The sequence below is a fragment of the Capsicum annuum genome, chromosome 7, assembly GCF_002878395.1.
Source record: "Capsicum annuum cultivar UCD-10X-F1 chromosome 7, UCD10Xv1.1, whole genome shotgun sequence".
Classification (NCBI taxonomy): domain Eukaryota; kingdom Viridiplantae; phylum Streptophyta; class Magnoliopsida; order Solanales; family Solanaceae; genus Capsicum; species Capsicum annuum.
This window is the reverse complement of record NC_061117.1, coordinates 183,552,402-183,569,860: the sequence shown is the minus strand read 5'-3', so window position 1 is coordinate 183,569,860 and position 17,459 is coordinate 183,552,402.

Below are 17,459 nucleotides of genomic sequence, written 5' to 3'. Positions count from 1 at the left end.
CTCCAGCCATCAGCAATAAAATCTCCCTTGCACCATTAACCTCAAATGAAACCCTTCCTAAGAAAGGACCTATAAACTCAACACTGATGGATCCTGTATAGGCAATCCATATGTAGGAGGTATTAGAGGGGTTATCAGAAATTGCAAAGGGGACTGGGGTATGGGGTTCTGCAAGGGTTATCTTGTCTCAACTAGCAATCAAATATGAGTATTAGCACTTCTTGAAGGGTTAACGTTAGTAGAAAAATTACAATCTTCTCTCTATTGAGATTAATGTGGATTCTAAGGAGGCTATTCTTATTTGAAATAATGGAAACTTATATTTTGATCCTACTGTATGCCATAAAAACAGTATGGACAGACATTCTAGGAACTACATTTGTTGGGAATGCTAAACTATGCAATCTGGAACACTCCTCTATGACTGCTGTAATAGAGCCCGAACTGACTATGGGCATGTTATATTTTGTTAGGACTACTGAGTAATTTAATATTTTTCACCAAAAAATAGATTGTTGCACAAGAGAAAATATCATCTAATCTTGATTATGTGAAAGATTGTATTTCAACTTCTTGTGCTAGTACACTTTGCGTGTATTGAATAACCAAGTAGAGATTATTGTTTGTGTTTTGAATATTTATAAACAACTTCTCTAGATCATTTAATATACTTATACTCTTAATCTTGATATAACAATTATGGTCAATGTCATATGTTTATTATCTTGATCTATCAAAGAGTGAAACTCTTTCATGGGTTAAAATATTTTCGATAGACCGAATGATGAAAAATGATATTTGTAAAATAATGATTAGTTGATAGAATCCATGTCTTGGCCTCAAAACTGATGATATCCCTTTATGGCGTTTTATAAGTTTTCATGTGAAAGTCCTGCAGGGGGATTTGTTATCCGTCATCTGAAATAAGTTAAGCATATGTTTATAGAATTAAATTAATCAATGAATTAAATAGCCAGAAATTTAATTCGATTGATTGGTGTCTGTAATCTTAACATAAGGAGTAAAATAAGATTTAATGAATGATTGAAATTATATTGAGGAGCATAGTTATGATTTTTTAGTGGAATAATTTGAAATTTATTATGGTAGGTTAATTCATTCATTTTGCGAATTAATATTATAATTGAAAACCTCACTAATTAACTTTGTGGTCCATACTATGATTGAATAATTAGGAACTAAATGAAATTTATTTCTTGGTGGAAAAGAAAGAGAAATTTATTTTTGGTGGAAAAGAAAGACCTAGCAAGTTGAGAAAGAATGTGAAAATCCTAAAACTCGTGTCTACACAAGGTGGTATAATTCCACCACTGAGGCTAAGGATCTTTTTTCTTGCGTTATTCTATGAGAAATTCGCCTACACAAATTTTCCTTATTTTGATAGTATTTGGATCACACAACAGAAGACCATGAATCTGAAAAATGATCATGTGGATGATTTTTTCTCATGCTTGAAGGTCGATTCGAGATTATGGTCATGCTTCAAGAGATAAGTATTGATTTTATAATTGATTAAAATCTATGATCATATATGTCTATATTACATATAAGTGATCCTACTTATTTACTTTCGCTGTATATGCCTATTTTTCAACAATTGATATCAGAGTCTTCTTGCATCTAAATAGATAACATGTATGAATATATATGTGTGACTCCTAGTGTCTATATTATATATATAGAAAGCTTAAGAAATTGCTAGTGGTGACACAAGAATTGAAAGCGTTAAATTCAATTGTGGTACAGGTTCTATTTGAAATTATTGTCGGGTTGCAAATTTCTTTTTTGTGTTTCTTTGATTTATTTCATTATAAAAGAAAGCGAGAAATTGTGTATCTCTTTTTTCGATTTGGAGAATTAGTGGTGTTGGTCTTCAATACGAATTCCAGTGGCTTTTCTTTTAGTATTGTTTGGCCAAAATAAAATTCAATAGAATTAGATAACTGTAGAGTTAAAACATTGAGTTTTGATTTGCTACGACAACTGAAACATAATTGCTGAAATATCATTTAAAATAAAAAGAATTTGAAAGAAGTTTGTTGGCGATCGTGTGCAGTTAGCAAGAGATCCTGCTTATTTGCTTCTATTGTGTATGCCTATTTTCCAACAAAAAGAGCATACCAATGTACGAATTATCTTATCCAGGAATGGGTGGCACCTCAAAGTGTGATATGGGCAATATATCTTAACAAACCTACTTTAACGCTAGTATCAATGGTTGATCTCATGGCTAGAACCTAGGGCAATCTTTTTAATATAAAATAAATTACCTTTAGGTTAATCGAACATCAATATCTAACTCATGAAATGACAAGTGATTCCAACATCGTATAAGAAAAGGATAACTCATTCATTCAATTAATGCGAGATATTCTAACATTCTCTCGTATGCGATATTTTGAGAATGAATAATATAACATAAGAGCACAATATGATCTAGTTCTGTTGCGAGTAAAAATTATATAAATTAGACCTTATAACTCAATTTAGAAGATTACTCTCAAGTTATATTTGCCTAAATCATATATAAGAAATAAACTCATTCTCGCAACCAGTATAATGGGATACTCTGATAAAAATTTTCAAACTTTTAAAACTTTGAAGTCTATGCAACATGACAAATAAATTGAATTTCAAAATAAATGGCCAGAATCAGATTATCACTTTTAAAAAATAGAATAAAATAAAGTAAAACTTACATAAATTCCTTGATGTTTACCCATAATTATTTGTTATCCCTTTTTTAGAAATTTACTTAAAATTTCATTTTTTTTGAGTTTTTCAGATACAAGTTTTATAAAGAGATACATAATTATAGATACGTATATTTTCACTACACAATCACCTTAAATATGGAAAATAATAAATTTTACTGTAATTAGGAGTGATTTACATGTCTAAATGTTAAACTAACAATAAATAATCCCCATAAATACAAAATCAATTATTATCATCATTTTTAAACCTTCTTTCTTCTCAATTACGTTCCATTCAAATTCATCATCTCTGTTTTTTCTTTTTTTAGCAATTAACAATGAATATCTCTGTCTTGTTACAACATTTTGGTATTTGGGTTACTGATGTGAAGTATGATGAATATAAAAGTGAATTATAATAAAAAAATGTATAATGCATGAAAAATTGATACAAGGCATTGCTGTAGAACTTGAAATCGGCAAAACAAGAAAAAAAAATTGAAGCCTAATACATTATTGATGGAAATTTATCTCCCTTGATTATCCATAATGATATGGATGTAAAGCTATACATAGAGGTTAAAAAAATTTCGCCCGAATTTGGGATGTATCTACTATGCATAACAACTATTGATGAAGATATAAGAGAGATGTTGTTTGAGGGCGATTGTGGTGCAGTTATGTCCTTGGAGCGTACAGATAAGGATTGACTTTCATTAGCTCTTGTTCAATCAGAGTCTTCAGAGCCTTCATCTTTGGTTAACATTAAGGTGAGCACTATAACAACGGATTGCAACAACTCAGCTATTAAGGTTGGCCAAATTTATGAGGACAAAAACACTCTTGTCTCTATAATGTCAAAGCATCCCCATTGGGCATTCATTCAACTTTAAAGTCAAAAGGTCAGACAAACAAAGGTATGAGCGTAATGTTGATGTATAAATACAATTTTCGCATTTGATGAGATACATTGTAATGACCCTCCCGATCGTCTGTGAAATTTTCTCATCTTTTCTATTTTTAGCTCTTGCGGTAGTTTTTATACATGAATTATGACTTACAGTATTGTAGTACCAATTCGTGAGGTGTTCAGGGGCGATTTAAATCATTAATTGGGTCCTTTAGTTTTAATAAAGTTAAAACCCGATAATAGTCATATTTTTTATCGAGACGACCTGGGGTTAGTATTTTTACATTTTCAATAGGTTCGGAATGTACTTTTTAGTCAATATAAATGTTTAATTTATTTTTGAGGTTTCGAAAATTATTTGAGAATTTATTGGATATTTTAGATATTATTTTAGTTGGTGGTTCTTGGGTCATAATGATGTTTCTTTAACTCTTGAGACCTATGTATAAGAATCGAATTAAGTGAAAAGTGTTCATTATATTTATAATTATAATAATAACAATAAGATCAGATATTGGGAAAGAGAAGGGTCAAACGTGGGAGTTACAACATTCATACCCTGGCGTCGAAGGAGAATTCTCGAGTAACATCCAGGTTAGCTATTAATTGTGGACTTATTATCACTGTTTTATCAAAAATATTGTGAGGGTTAGTGGAAGTTTCGCATTAAGAATATGTAATGGGTGATTTTATCATATTCGCTTGAATTAGAGGTGAAGCAGTTAGCACATTCACGTCATTTATAATGATAAGATAATGATCAAAATATCATTGGCCATAATACAGGTGAATAAGTGAATTGGGATAAGTTTTCCAGAGGCTTTGCATGGATGTAGTGTCACGCCCTAAATTCCATTAGGGGGACAGGCACCCATTTTAGGAGAACCAACTCTTAACCCTGTACTTTTCATGTATGTAACTATAGCATTCAAAGGTCCTGCTAGTATGAATACGATGCATTGATAAAACAAATCACGTAAGTAATTTCAAACCTACATATACAAGACTTGGACCGTTAGGGCCACAACGTTAAAAGAACACAATGCTACCACACTTAACTTCACATTAGTCTGCAAAGCCTCTAAAAGACACATGGACTTAGTTAAGATCGGGACAAACCCTGCCTTACTCATAACTACTATACAATACCAAAATATATATAACAGACTCGAAAAGCTCTGAATCAACTTGGAGCTCACCAATAGCAGTTGGATGTCCTGTGCTCCTACTGGGGTGGTCTACTAGCTGGAGTACCTGTACCTGTGGCATGAAACATAGTATCCCCCATGAGGGGTGTCAATACAAAGAGTGTAATGAGTATGTACTGCATGAAGTGGCAATAAATAAGACAAGAGCTCAACAAAATCAGTTATCAATATATAACTATAAAGATAAGGATAGAATACCAACTTTGCTTGTGCTTATGGGATCATGTACATTACATCCTTTACTTTGCTTTATTCTTCTATACTTCATAAGACTATAAGGCATAATACAGATGACCAGGTGATCAGTGGTAAAAGAGGATGACCCATGCTAGGCATTTTAACCCCTGGGATACATTTCTCATAAGTACGCAAATCGGGATCGACCCATGCTAGGCTTTCCTTGCGCCCCTAGGATATTACCCGTAATGTTGGGATCGACCCATGCTAGGTGTTTCTTCCACCCCTGGGATACCACCCAAAATATATATAATCACTTTAAATCATCCTTTTCATCTTTAAAGTTGTTGTTTTGGAGGTCATGAATTAGATTTGGAACTTTGGACCAGTAGCAAAAGGTAATACGCACTAGATGTAGTAGCAATGAGGTATAAACAACAATAATAGAAATATAACACATAGGAGCTTAACTAACATCATGGGTCATATTGACTAAGAGAACAACTTGTAAGTCTTATTTCTAAAAGCACCCATATCATACTAATTTTTAGAAAGAAAAATCGATAGATCTAATAACAAACATATCTTTAGGTGCTTTAACAACCTAAAAAGTTAGAATAAGGTTGTTAGGCACCTTGGGGGTTGTACGCTGCAGTTATGTATAACTTGAAAGGAAGAACTCTTAGGAAGCTTACTTTGTAACAAAGGAGTTAGATTCATGCCAAAGAGTATAGGATCGATGAACCATACATACCTTGCTACACAACTGATCACACTTTTACTTAACGTCTTCCCTTTTAGATTACTAATATACAATAGCATAAGACTAGTATTAGTATCTAATTAACATATTCACGCCATTTAAACTTACTAAAATAGTAACCGGGTAGTAACCCACAATCAACTAATCCTAGGGTGTTCTCTCAACCTCGTTCTTCTCCAATTACATTCATATGCAATGCAACTTCTTATAAGATCCCCTTAATAGTTTCGTCTTTATTGTACTCTCAAAATAGTATATCAAGTGATGTGGGCAGTAAACTTATGTGACATTCAATCGGTGGTGTACCATTATACCCTTCTTCTACCTTTCAATGGAAATTATTCACACCTTTCTCCAACGTCAACCAAGCAGCCTCCAACATACATAAATAAAACAGATCCAATGCAGCCTCAAATATCCCTTAATATGGCAACCAAAAATTGAACTCACCATCCTTTGAGTTCTTAACAACAATATATACACAATCCTCTACCAACACACGTATATTGGAAAAGGGCAAAAATGGACAGTAGCCATACCTTAATTTTGGTGGTAGTTTATTCCCTTAATTTATCTCTCTTCAATAGCTTGATCCCTTTACTCACAAACCAAAGGTGAGGAGAAAAATCTCTTTATAATCAAGGATAAAGGGACTGCCAAATTTAAAAAGGGATATCTTATAGTTTAATCACGGAGAACATAATTCTTATAATATTCTTAAGATGTGCTCATGATTTGTTCACTTACCTTTAACTTGGAAGGAAGGTTTCCAAATAACCCTAATGGAATTTTAGGGCTGCTGCATAGCTAAGAGAGAACAAGAGAGGAAATCTTGAAAGCTGTTTTTTTTTTTTTGCTAGTTAAAATGAGCTATAAGGCTGGTTTTAATCCCTTTAAAAAGAGCTGCTCTTGGCTGACTTTCTTGGTCATTTTTGGGCCATAATTTATCAAGTAGGTGATGCACCTACTTGCCCATCATATTGGGCCTTTGTGGATTAAAAACTATTGGACCTTGGTTGCCCATTCTCCTCCTTTTCTCTTCTTTAATTTGGGCCAGAATTAACTTAAGTAGGTGGTAGTGTATTTAACCCAATAAGTTGATCAAGGGAGCCTTAATAGGTGATGCACCTACTTAGTTTTTAGGTTGGTCAAAAGGTCAAAGTAGGTGATTCAACTACTAGCTTAAATAAGTCAAGCAAGCACCTCAATATTTTATTCCATTTTAAGATCAAAATGCTTATAGTTAAACTTAAAACTTGGTCACTTCATCCTTTAGATCCAAATACCTACTTAAGGGCCCAATTTTAGATACTCTCATCGATGGTAACTTAATCATACCACATTTCAATACATGTGGGAATTCCTCCAAACCTATCTTATCGTCACTAATCACATAGGATATCCGAGCCCATTACCTACCCCATAAGTCCATATCAAGTGACACATAAGTAGAAATAGTACACGCAGAATATAGGGTGTTACATCCTACCCCCCTTAGAAACATTCATCCTCGAATGCTAGCATAACTAGCTAGCCTAAACGAATATAAGACTAAGTTTAAACTCATTGATATCCATATAACACTTGTGTATTTATACTTACTTATTTATGCCCCAAATCAGAATCCTTGGACCAAGTCTTTACATTCAAATAAATGAGGGTACTTTGACTTCATTTCTTCTTCGGCTTCCCATGTAATTTCTTCTACTTGCGGGCTCCTCTAAAACACTTTTAGTGAAGCTACTTCTTTATTTATTAACTTCTTAACTTGAAGATCTAGTATAGAAATAGACACTTCTTCATACGTGAGTTCTTCTGTAACCTGCACATCTTTAGTGGGAGTAATTGAGATGGATCTCCTATGCACTTGCGGAGCATTGAGACATGAAACATCGGATGCACCATTGAAATCTCTTGGGGTAGGTCTAACTCATATGCCACTTGGCCAAATCTTAGAATAATTTTATATGGCCCTATATAGCGGGGACTTAGTTTTCCCTTTTTACCAAACCTCATTACCCCTTTCATTGGAGACACCTTCAAGAACACCCAATATCCTATAGCAAACTCTAACCCTCTTCTTCTAGTATCCACATATGATTTATGTCGGCTTTGAGCTATTTATAACCATCGTTATATCACCTTAAATTTTTCTATAGCTTGATGAACAAGATCTGGCCCAAATAAGGTAGTTTCACCCACCTCAAACCACCCAATTGGTGATCTACACTTTTTGCCATGTAAAGCTTCATAAGGCGCCATTCTAATACTCGAGTGATGACTATTATTGTATGCAAACTCAATTAGTGGAAAATGATCATCTCAACTACCTTTGAAGTCCAATACACAAGTACGCAACATATCCTCTAGTGTTTGGATTATACGCTCCGCCTGGCCATCCGTTTGAGGGTGAAAAGTTGTAATTAAACTCACTTGTGTTCCCAAACTCTTTTGGAATAACCTCCAAAAGTGTGCGGTAAATTGAGCTCCCCTATCCCATATAATAGAGATTGGGACTCCAATTAGCCGAACTATCTCTTTAATATATAATTTTGCATACTCTTCAGCCGTGTACGTAGTCTTAACTGGTAGGAAGTATGTTGATTTGGTGAGTCTATCAACTATTACCCATATAGAATCAAACTTTAGAGATGAGCGAGGTAGACCAGTGATGAAATCTATGTTGATCATATCCCACTTCTAAGCTGGGAGCTCCATAAGCTGCTTATAACCTCCTAGCTTTTGGTGCTCTACTTTGACTTGTTGATAATTTGGAAATTCCGCTACAAATTCTACAATGTTCTTCTTCATGCCACCAATACACCTCTTTCAAGTCATGATACATTTTAGTTGAACCAGGATGGATAGAATATCTTGAATGATGTGCCTCCGTCATAATTCACTTTTTTAGCCCATCTACATTAGGTACACACAATCTGTTGTGGCATCGAAGTATTCCCTCCTCTATAAGATTAAATGCCTTTGTCATACCTTATTGTACATTCTCCTTAAACTGTAAAAGAATAGGATCTATATATTTTTTCTATTTAACTTCGGCTACTAATGAGGATTCTACTGCATTTTATACAATAACGCCTTTGTCTGAAGATTTAAGAAGGTGAATCCCCATGCTAGCTAATTGGTATAGATCCCTAGTTATCCCTTGCCTTTCCATGGGCTTCATATAATTACTTGCCATTGACTTATGACTTAGTGCATTGGCTACCACATTTGCTTTGCCTGGATGATATAAGATATCAACATCATAGTCTTTTGATAGCTCAAGCCATCTTCGCTACCTCAAATTTAGGTCCCTCTAGTTAAAGAGGTACTGCAAACTCTTATGGTCGGTATATATATCAACATGAACCCCATACAAGTAGTGGCACCATATTTTTAAAGAAAATATTATTGCTGCTAGCTCAAGATCATGTGTTGGGTAATTCTTCTCATGTGGCCGCAACTGTCTTGAGGCATAAGCTATTACTTTACCATATTGCATCAAAATACATCCTAATCCAACTCCCGAAGCATCATAATATACCACATATCCTTCTATGCCATCCGGAAGTACCAATATGGGTGTAGAAGTCAACTTATTCTTCAAATCTTGAAAACTTCTTTCACAAGTTTCATCCCATTAAAACTTAGCTCTTTGTGTGTTAACTTTGTTAAAGGTGCAGAAATAGAAGAAAAACCCTCAACAAACCTTCTATAATAACCTACCAAGCCTAGGAAACTACAAACCTCCGTAGGTGTCATAGGTCTTGGCTAGTTATTCACTGCCTCTATCTTTTGAGAATCAACTCTTATTCCTTCATCAGATACAATATAACCTAAGAATTCTACCGATTTTAACCAAAACTCATATTTGGATAACTTCGCGTACAGCTTATGATCGTGAAGGATTTATAACACCTGTTGCAAATGATTAGCATGGTCTTTGTCTGATCTTGAATACACCAGAATATCATCTATAAATACAATAACAAATACATCTAATAATGGCTTAAACACTCTATTCATCAAATCCATGAAAGTTGTTGGTGCATTAGTTAGCCCAAATGGTATAACTAAAAACTCAAAATGACCATATCACATTTGAAAAGCTATTTTAGGTATATCCTTCTCCTTCACTCTCAATTGGTGATAACCTGACCTCAGGTTGATCTTTGAGAAACACTTTGCATCTTATAACTGATCAAATAAATCATTAATTCTAGGAAGGGGATATTTGTTCTTAATTTTCACCTTATTCAATTGTCAGTAATCAATACACATTCTCAACGTGTCATATTTCTTACGTACAAATAAGATGGGTGAACCCCAAGGAGATATGATAGGCCTTATGAAACCCTTTTCCAATAAATCTTTTAATTATTCCTTTAATTCATGTAATTCTACAGGGGCCATTCTATAAGGGGGAATAGAAATCGATTGAGTACCTGGGATCACATCAATACCAAACTCTACTTTGCATTCTAGGGATAAACCCGAAAGCTCTTCAGGAAATACGTCAAGAAATTCATTTACCACTGAGATGGATTGAAGAGTCGGTGACTCCACCTCTATATCTTTCACACTTACTAGATGGAATATGTATCCTTTGGACATCATCTTCCTTGCCTTAATATAAGAAATAAACTTACCCCTTGGTGCCCTAATATTACCCCTCCACTCAAGGACTGCTTTCTTTAGAAAATAGAAATACACCCTCTTAGCTCGGCAATCCATTATGGCATAACAAGAAGACAGTCAATCCATACCCATTATAACATCAAAATTCACCATTTCAAGCTCCACAAGGTCATCCAGTGTATCACGATTACAAACAGTTACTATACAATTATGGTAAACTCTTCTAGCTATAATAAATTTTCCAATTAGTGTAGACACTTTAAATGGCTTAGCTAGCAATTCTGGTGTTCATTTGAACTTTCCAGCAATTATTGGAGTGATATATGATAATGTAGAATCTGGATCAATTAATGAATATACCTTACGTGAAAAGATGGGAAATGTACCTGTAACCACATCAGAAGAAGCCTCCAAAATTTGTCGACCCGCTAGAGCATATGTACGATTCTGAACACCACTACAACTAGCTTTGTTAACACCCCTACCACAACTGGTAGGTATCTGCTGACCCCTACCAAAAGAAATAACCGAGGATGATGATGCAACAGTAGATCCAATAGGTCGTTCCATATCTGCCATTCCCCTTTTTGGGCAATCTCTCATTATGTGTCCTAGTGTGCCACACCAATAACAAGAATTTATCCCAAACCGACATGCACCTAGATGATTCCTTCCACAATGCTTACAAAGCTGTCTAGGAGGTCTTGTTTGGCTTGCACCTCCTTGCTCTTGATACCCCACTACTTGTGAACCTTGACTCTTACTTATTTGCCCGAATTGATTTTCCTTAAACCTCTGGTATCGAGGAGAAGCACCTAATATGGATTAGGAAGGTGATGATCTAGGGGGTCAATTAAAAAATCGAGGCCTGAATTCACTTTGAGATGGAGACAAATATCCCATAAATCTAGTCCTCTTGTAGTGCCCTCTTTCCAGCTCTTGTGTCCTTCTTTGCCTTTGATCCTCCATTTTTTTTAGCAAAATCTTGTATTTGTGCTATATCCATGTCTTTATTCAAGGAAGAAATGGTACAATCTCTAACCAAATATGGGTCTAATCTATCCACACATCGATGAACTCTATCCTTCATAATAGCCACTACATTAGGAGCATACCTGGCCAAAGAATTAAATTAAAGACTATACTCCCTCACGCTCATATTCCCTTAGCAAGGATTTAAACGCTGATCTGCATGGGTCTCCTGAATCTCAAATGGAAGATAATGATCAAGAAATGTTATTTTAAATTCTTCCCAACTAGCTAAAGGTGCACCTATACCCCTTGATTTTTTCCAAGCTTCATACCACAATATAGCCATTCTCTTTAATCGATATGCTGCTAACTCCACTGTCTCTTTACCAGATACATGTATAACATCTAAAGCCCTTTGGATCTGATCAATAAAGTCTTATAGATCTTCATTAGGATCTGACCCACTAACTTGAGAAGGGTCCAATTTAAAGAAATCCTGTGTCCGTAGACTGGCTGCCCTATCCACACAATGAGAACCCATAGTTGAACCAGCTTGTCCTTGACCTTGACCAGCAACTATACGTGTTAATAATTGCACCGCATTCCTCAAATCTTGCTCAGTAGCATTAATAGGTGACTCTGGGGGTACTCCCCTCCTCCTTATCTCTTTTGGAGATGGAGGAGTAGAAGAAGTCTATGATGCAAACTTATCTTGGACCTCACTTTGATCAGCATATCTAGGTGGTGATTTGCTTGTCCCTTCTCCGGCAGCCATATCTACTTGCTTACTCTTCTTACTCTTACTCTTTCTTGTAATCAGCATCATTACTATATTGAAAAATAAACATATTTAAGGTTAAATACAAGTCAACCTACATTATTGGCTCTACGCACAATCTAAGGAATGAAGAAAAAAAAATAACTCCTAAATGCCTCGTAGCCTCCTACTAAGTTATGTGGTGCACAACACACCCATAAGCAAGACTCTACACAGACACGGCTTTGCAGACGACTCCTTAAGATGACCTAGTCTGATACCACTTTTATCACGCCCTATATTCCATTAGGGTGGACAGGCACCCATTCGGGATAACCAACTCTTAACCCTGTATTTTTCATGCATAACTATAACATTCAAAGGTCCTTCTAGTATGAATACGATGCATTGATAAAACAAATCATATAAGTAAGTTCAAACCTACATATACAAGACTTGGTCCATTAGGGCCACAACGTTAAAAGAACACAATGCTACCACACTTAACTTTACATTAGTCTGCAAAGCCTCTAAAAAACACATGGACATAGTTAAGGTTAGGACAATCCCCGCCTTGCTCATAACTACTATACAATACCAAAATATATACAACAGACTCGAAAAGCTCTGAATCAACTTGGAGCTCACCAATAGCAGCTGGATGTCCTGTGCTCTTACTGGGGTAGTCTACTAGCTGGAGTACCTGTACCATGGCTAATCATTGAATAATAAATGATTGAATGGATAGGATTGGATGGTTTTCTATTCATATAAAATAGTAAAGTTACAGGATATTTTCTTCTTAAGTATAGGATAGTTTGGGAGCTATTATTTCGTATTTGGTTTTAGGTCTAGAGTATTTAGAGTAAAAATTTATTAAACAAGTGTCATTAAATTTGCACTCATATGAGAATTATATGTTTGAACAAATTTTGAACGTTCTAAAAAATTGAGAAAGGGCAAGACGCTAGTGGACTAGTGATATTTAGATTCTTCAAGTGAGGTAGGTTATGGTTTAATTGAAGTTTAGACTTTACTTAATTGTGTGTATGCTCCTAAATTAGATACTTGTTGATTGGTATTCGGACATGCTTGAAATTTGCTGATGTTTGAACTGTTAATGCATGTATAAATGGTTATTGAAGATTTACTTGATGGAATTATCTTATGACATTAAGTGTACTTGTAAACTTGGTACATTGTGTTGTATGTAGTGAGGTAGTGTAAACTTGATATTATTATTACTTGTTCATGTTGGATCGGGTACCATGCCGCTACAGATATTTATATATTGGATCGGGTACCACGTTGATACAAATATTTATATATTGGATTGGGTACCGTACCGGTACGGATATTTATATGTTAGATCGGGTACCACGCCGGTACGAATATTTATATGTTGGATTAAGTACCACGCCGGTACGGATATTTATATATTGGATCGGGTACCACGCCAGTATGAATATTTATATGTTGGATCGGGTACCACGCCGGTACGGATATTTATATATTGGATTGGGTACCACGCCGATAAGAATATGTATATGTTAAATTGGGTACCACGACGGTACGGATATGTATATGTTGGATCGGGTACCACGTCGGTATGGTACATGAATATAGATTATTCCCTGCAGGTCATGACTATTTGGGCAAAAATAAGTCCTATAGCATGTGTGTACATATTTGTGTTGATTTTGTGGATGTTTACAGTATGGTTGATGCTCTTGATGGTTATGTGGCTTGTTTGTGAGCACTGTTTGACCTGTTATTATTGTATTGTTGGTTTATTGAGAATTTCTTATGTGATGATGCATGCCCACTTGTTATTTGATTTATGTTGTGTACATGTTATTAAGTTGAGTTGGCCAATGATACCTATCAGTACATAGTGGTTTGTACTGATACTTCCCTATAATCTTCTTTTGTTGAGTGCAGAAATTATTCCAGAGGCTCATACACGATCTCACCTCTAGAGTTTGATAGCAGATCTTGATCCAAGGGTGAGCACTCTGTCTCTAGGCTTCCATGGGTCATCATATTTATTCTTGTCCATCTTCGGGCAAAGAAATATTTTTTATTTACTTTATTTGGGATATCTCTTTAGATATGATCTTTGTTAGTAGTTCTTGTACGATGACTTTCAGGCCTTGGGAATTTCAGTTAGTAGATTATTTGGTTTCCGCGCTACTGATGATTAACTCCAGATTATTATTGTTAAGATAGTTTTATGAAAAATATTATTTTAATATTGACTAAGTGATTGGGTAATGGTTTGATTTAGATGGTTCTCCCACAGGAAGGTTAGTGTGGTTGTCACTCATGGACATTTGGGTCGTGACAAAGTTCATATCAGAGCCCTAGGTTCGTCGATCTCTCATACAAGAATATGTCTAGTAGAGTCTTGTGGAATGGTATGGAGACATCTGTACTTTTCTTCGAGAGTCTATAGGACACTAGGAAAATTCAAATTCTTTTTTCTTAAGTTATATTACTTCATTTCAATTGGTATCTGACGATTCCAATTGGTATATATTAATAAGAGCAATGTTAAGTAGAGTTCCGTAGATTGGTGTGTAGGGCCCCACACCCAATCTTTGTAAGGCTATGAGGCATGTATAAATTATTTTTATTTCTTTCTCTCCATCGTGCCATCTTAATCTTGGACTACTTGATTGAATCCTTTTGGTATCTAGACAATTCCAATTGGCATCTTAATAATTTTGAATAAAAATTTAGGAGATTTCAATTGGCACCTATTAATAAGGTCTAAAAGTTATTGTTAATAGGTAAAGACTTGTGAAAGTTGAGAACTTATTGATTGCTTGTGTTTGATATTTGGCTAAACTTGTGTTGCTAGATTTTTGTCATTATTGTGAATTGTTTTTGTTAAGTGATGAAAATTGACTAAGTTTTTTTTGTTGATAAATGTGATGGGATTATTTGATTTCTTGTTATTTTGAAATTAGAAATTCTATGGTGCTTACTTAATTTTGGTACTATTATACTGATAAGATTGATGGTATGAGAATTGAGAGGATGCTATGAGAATGTGATGTCGAGAAAAGATAATGAAAAAGTGACATGAATAAAAGATTGAGGTGATATGTATTTTCAATAATGAGAGGTTCTTGTTAATGATGTTGTGGATGGACCCTTGTGTAGTTCAATTATTTGATATTATTTGGGGATCCTTGTGTGGTCTGGCCATTGAGACTGTATTTAGAATTTTTGTGCAGTTCTATTATTGAAACTATAATGGGTTCCTTGTGAGGACTAGCTAAGTGACATTATCTTTGAGTTCCTTATGTGAACAAATTCTTAATGCTTGGCAAAATAATGAGTTTCAAATAAAAGTGACAAAAACTAGTAGAGGTCGTTGGTACCTACAGAATTTGATCGATGACTTATTTGGAATATGATATTGGTGATTATACTGTCAATGACATATAATCGATTTATTTTGTTTGGCCTTACTTATGTGCTAGTGGTTTGGGGACCATCTTGAGGTGATTAAGAGTTAAGTAAAGCCCATAATAAAAATATTATTAGGTAGAAATAAGAATGACTCTGTATATCTTAAATTGGTGGTAGTGATATAAAAGAGGTTTATCTTGACCATGAAGTGTTTGTTGTTCAAAATATTAAGTTAGTGATTGTCAGGACATAAGTTGTACCTGTGGATTTATGCATTAGGAACAATTTTGAGAAGATGAATTATTATTGGCTTGACCTTGTGGATGAATTATACATTTGCATGTCCCACAAAGTTGGCTGATATATGACACTTTTAGAGGATAGTAATTTTCATGATAGTGGCAAAGCAAATCAAATGGCTTAGTTATATTCATAAGATAATTAAGGATAATCCTGAATAGGAGAATAAATGAATTATTAAATGGCATGATTGATCTTTCCTTGAGTGATACTTGGTGGATATTTCTTGTTGAGTGGTTAAGGTATGATGATTAGATGGATATTAACAATGTTGTGGAGGATAGTGTGTTGTAGGCTCTAATTCTGTGGGACCCGTAAAATGGCATGTTTATACCCCTTTTGAATCCTATTGTTTTTCCTCTCTAGTTTAGATTAGTTGTAGCGTGGCTATGATTTAAACCTATATTTAGGATGTGGTTTTAGTATTTGAAGCATGATTTGTATATTTAGCCTTATTGGGCTAGTGTGGTAGTCTTAAAATAGTAAGGTGGGTAGAGTTGACTTGAGTACCTTGGTTCTAGTCGAAGTTGCTATCTTTGGCTTGAATATTGCTATCTTAGGCTTGAATATGACTTACATGACATTTAGAAGATATATTAGATGCCTTAGCCTAGTTTGGGGCATAGTGTGCCTATTTATGGAAATTGAAGATTAGAAGTGGGATCGTCTTGCCCACTTAGGCCTAAAATTGTGTTAAGTCTTGTGGAATTTGTTGTGGATGTTAGACATAGATGGGTCTAGTAAACCTTAGAATAAGGTTACTTCGTAACTTGGTAACTTGTATTGATGTTACTGGATTGTGGCTTTTAATTTATAGTTATGATACTTCCTGTGGAAGTGATATTAGACATTTGGAGATGATATTCCTCCTAGATATGTTATGTGGTCTATAAAGATGCTATTTTCTCTTAGATTTGATGATTGGCCTATAGAGATGCTATTTTCTCTTAGATATGTAAACTAACCTAGAGAGGTGATATTCCTTGTAGTTATGGTGTATGACCTATCGATATAAGAGATTCTAAAAATGATTGCATATCTATCTATATTATGCCTCCAATGTGTGAGATACCTCCTATATGTGAGATAATTAGAGATATACTACGACTTATAAATATGATAACCAATATGAGTTTCGGATATGTATATGGGTCTAAGGCTGTGATTATGATGTTATGACTATTTTGGATAAATTATTGGGCCAAGGGTTGTGTTATGATAATGATTGAATATCCGAGGAGTGTTTATCAGTATAAAGGATATGATTACAGTTTATGAATATATATATATTTTGTATACACATCTCTCCGTTATGGGACGGAGGAAGATAAGGTATGTTGCTCACGACTTTATCGATTGGACATTGGTGATGGCTAGGAATATAATCTATTAGTTAATTAGTCTTGCTTAGTTGAAACATGGTAGCTAGCAATGGTTAATGCATGACTTGTAGTGAGGTCGGGTCTAGTATAGGTAAAGATTAGTTGGTATTGACGACTAAGTTGGTATTGATAAGGTGAAGATTAGTTGGTATTGATGACTAAGTTGGTATTGATGACTAAGTTCGTGATGTCAATTAGTCGGTAAAGGAAAATTT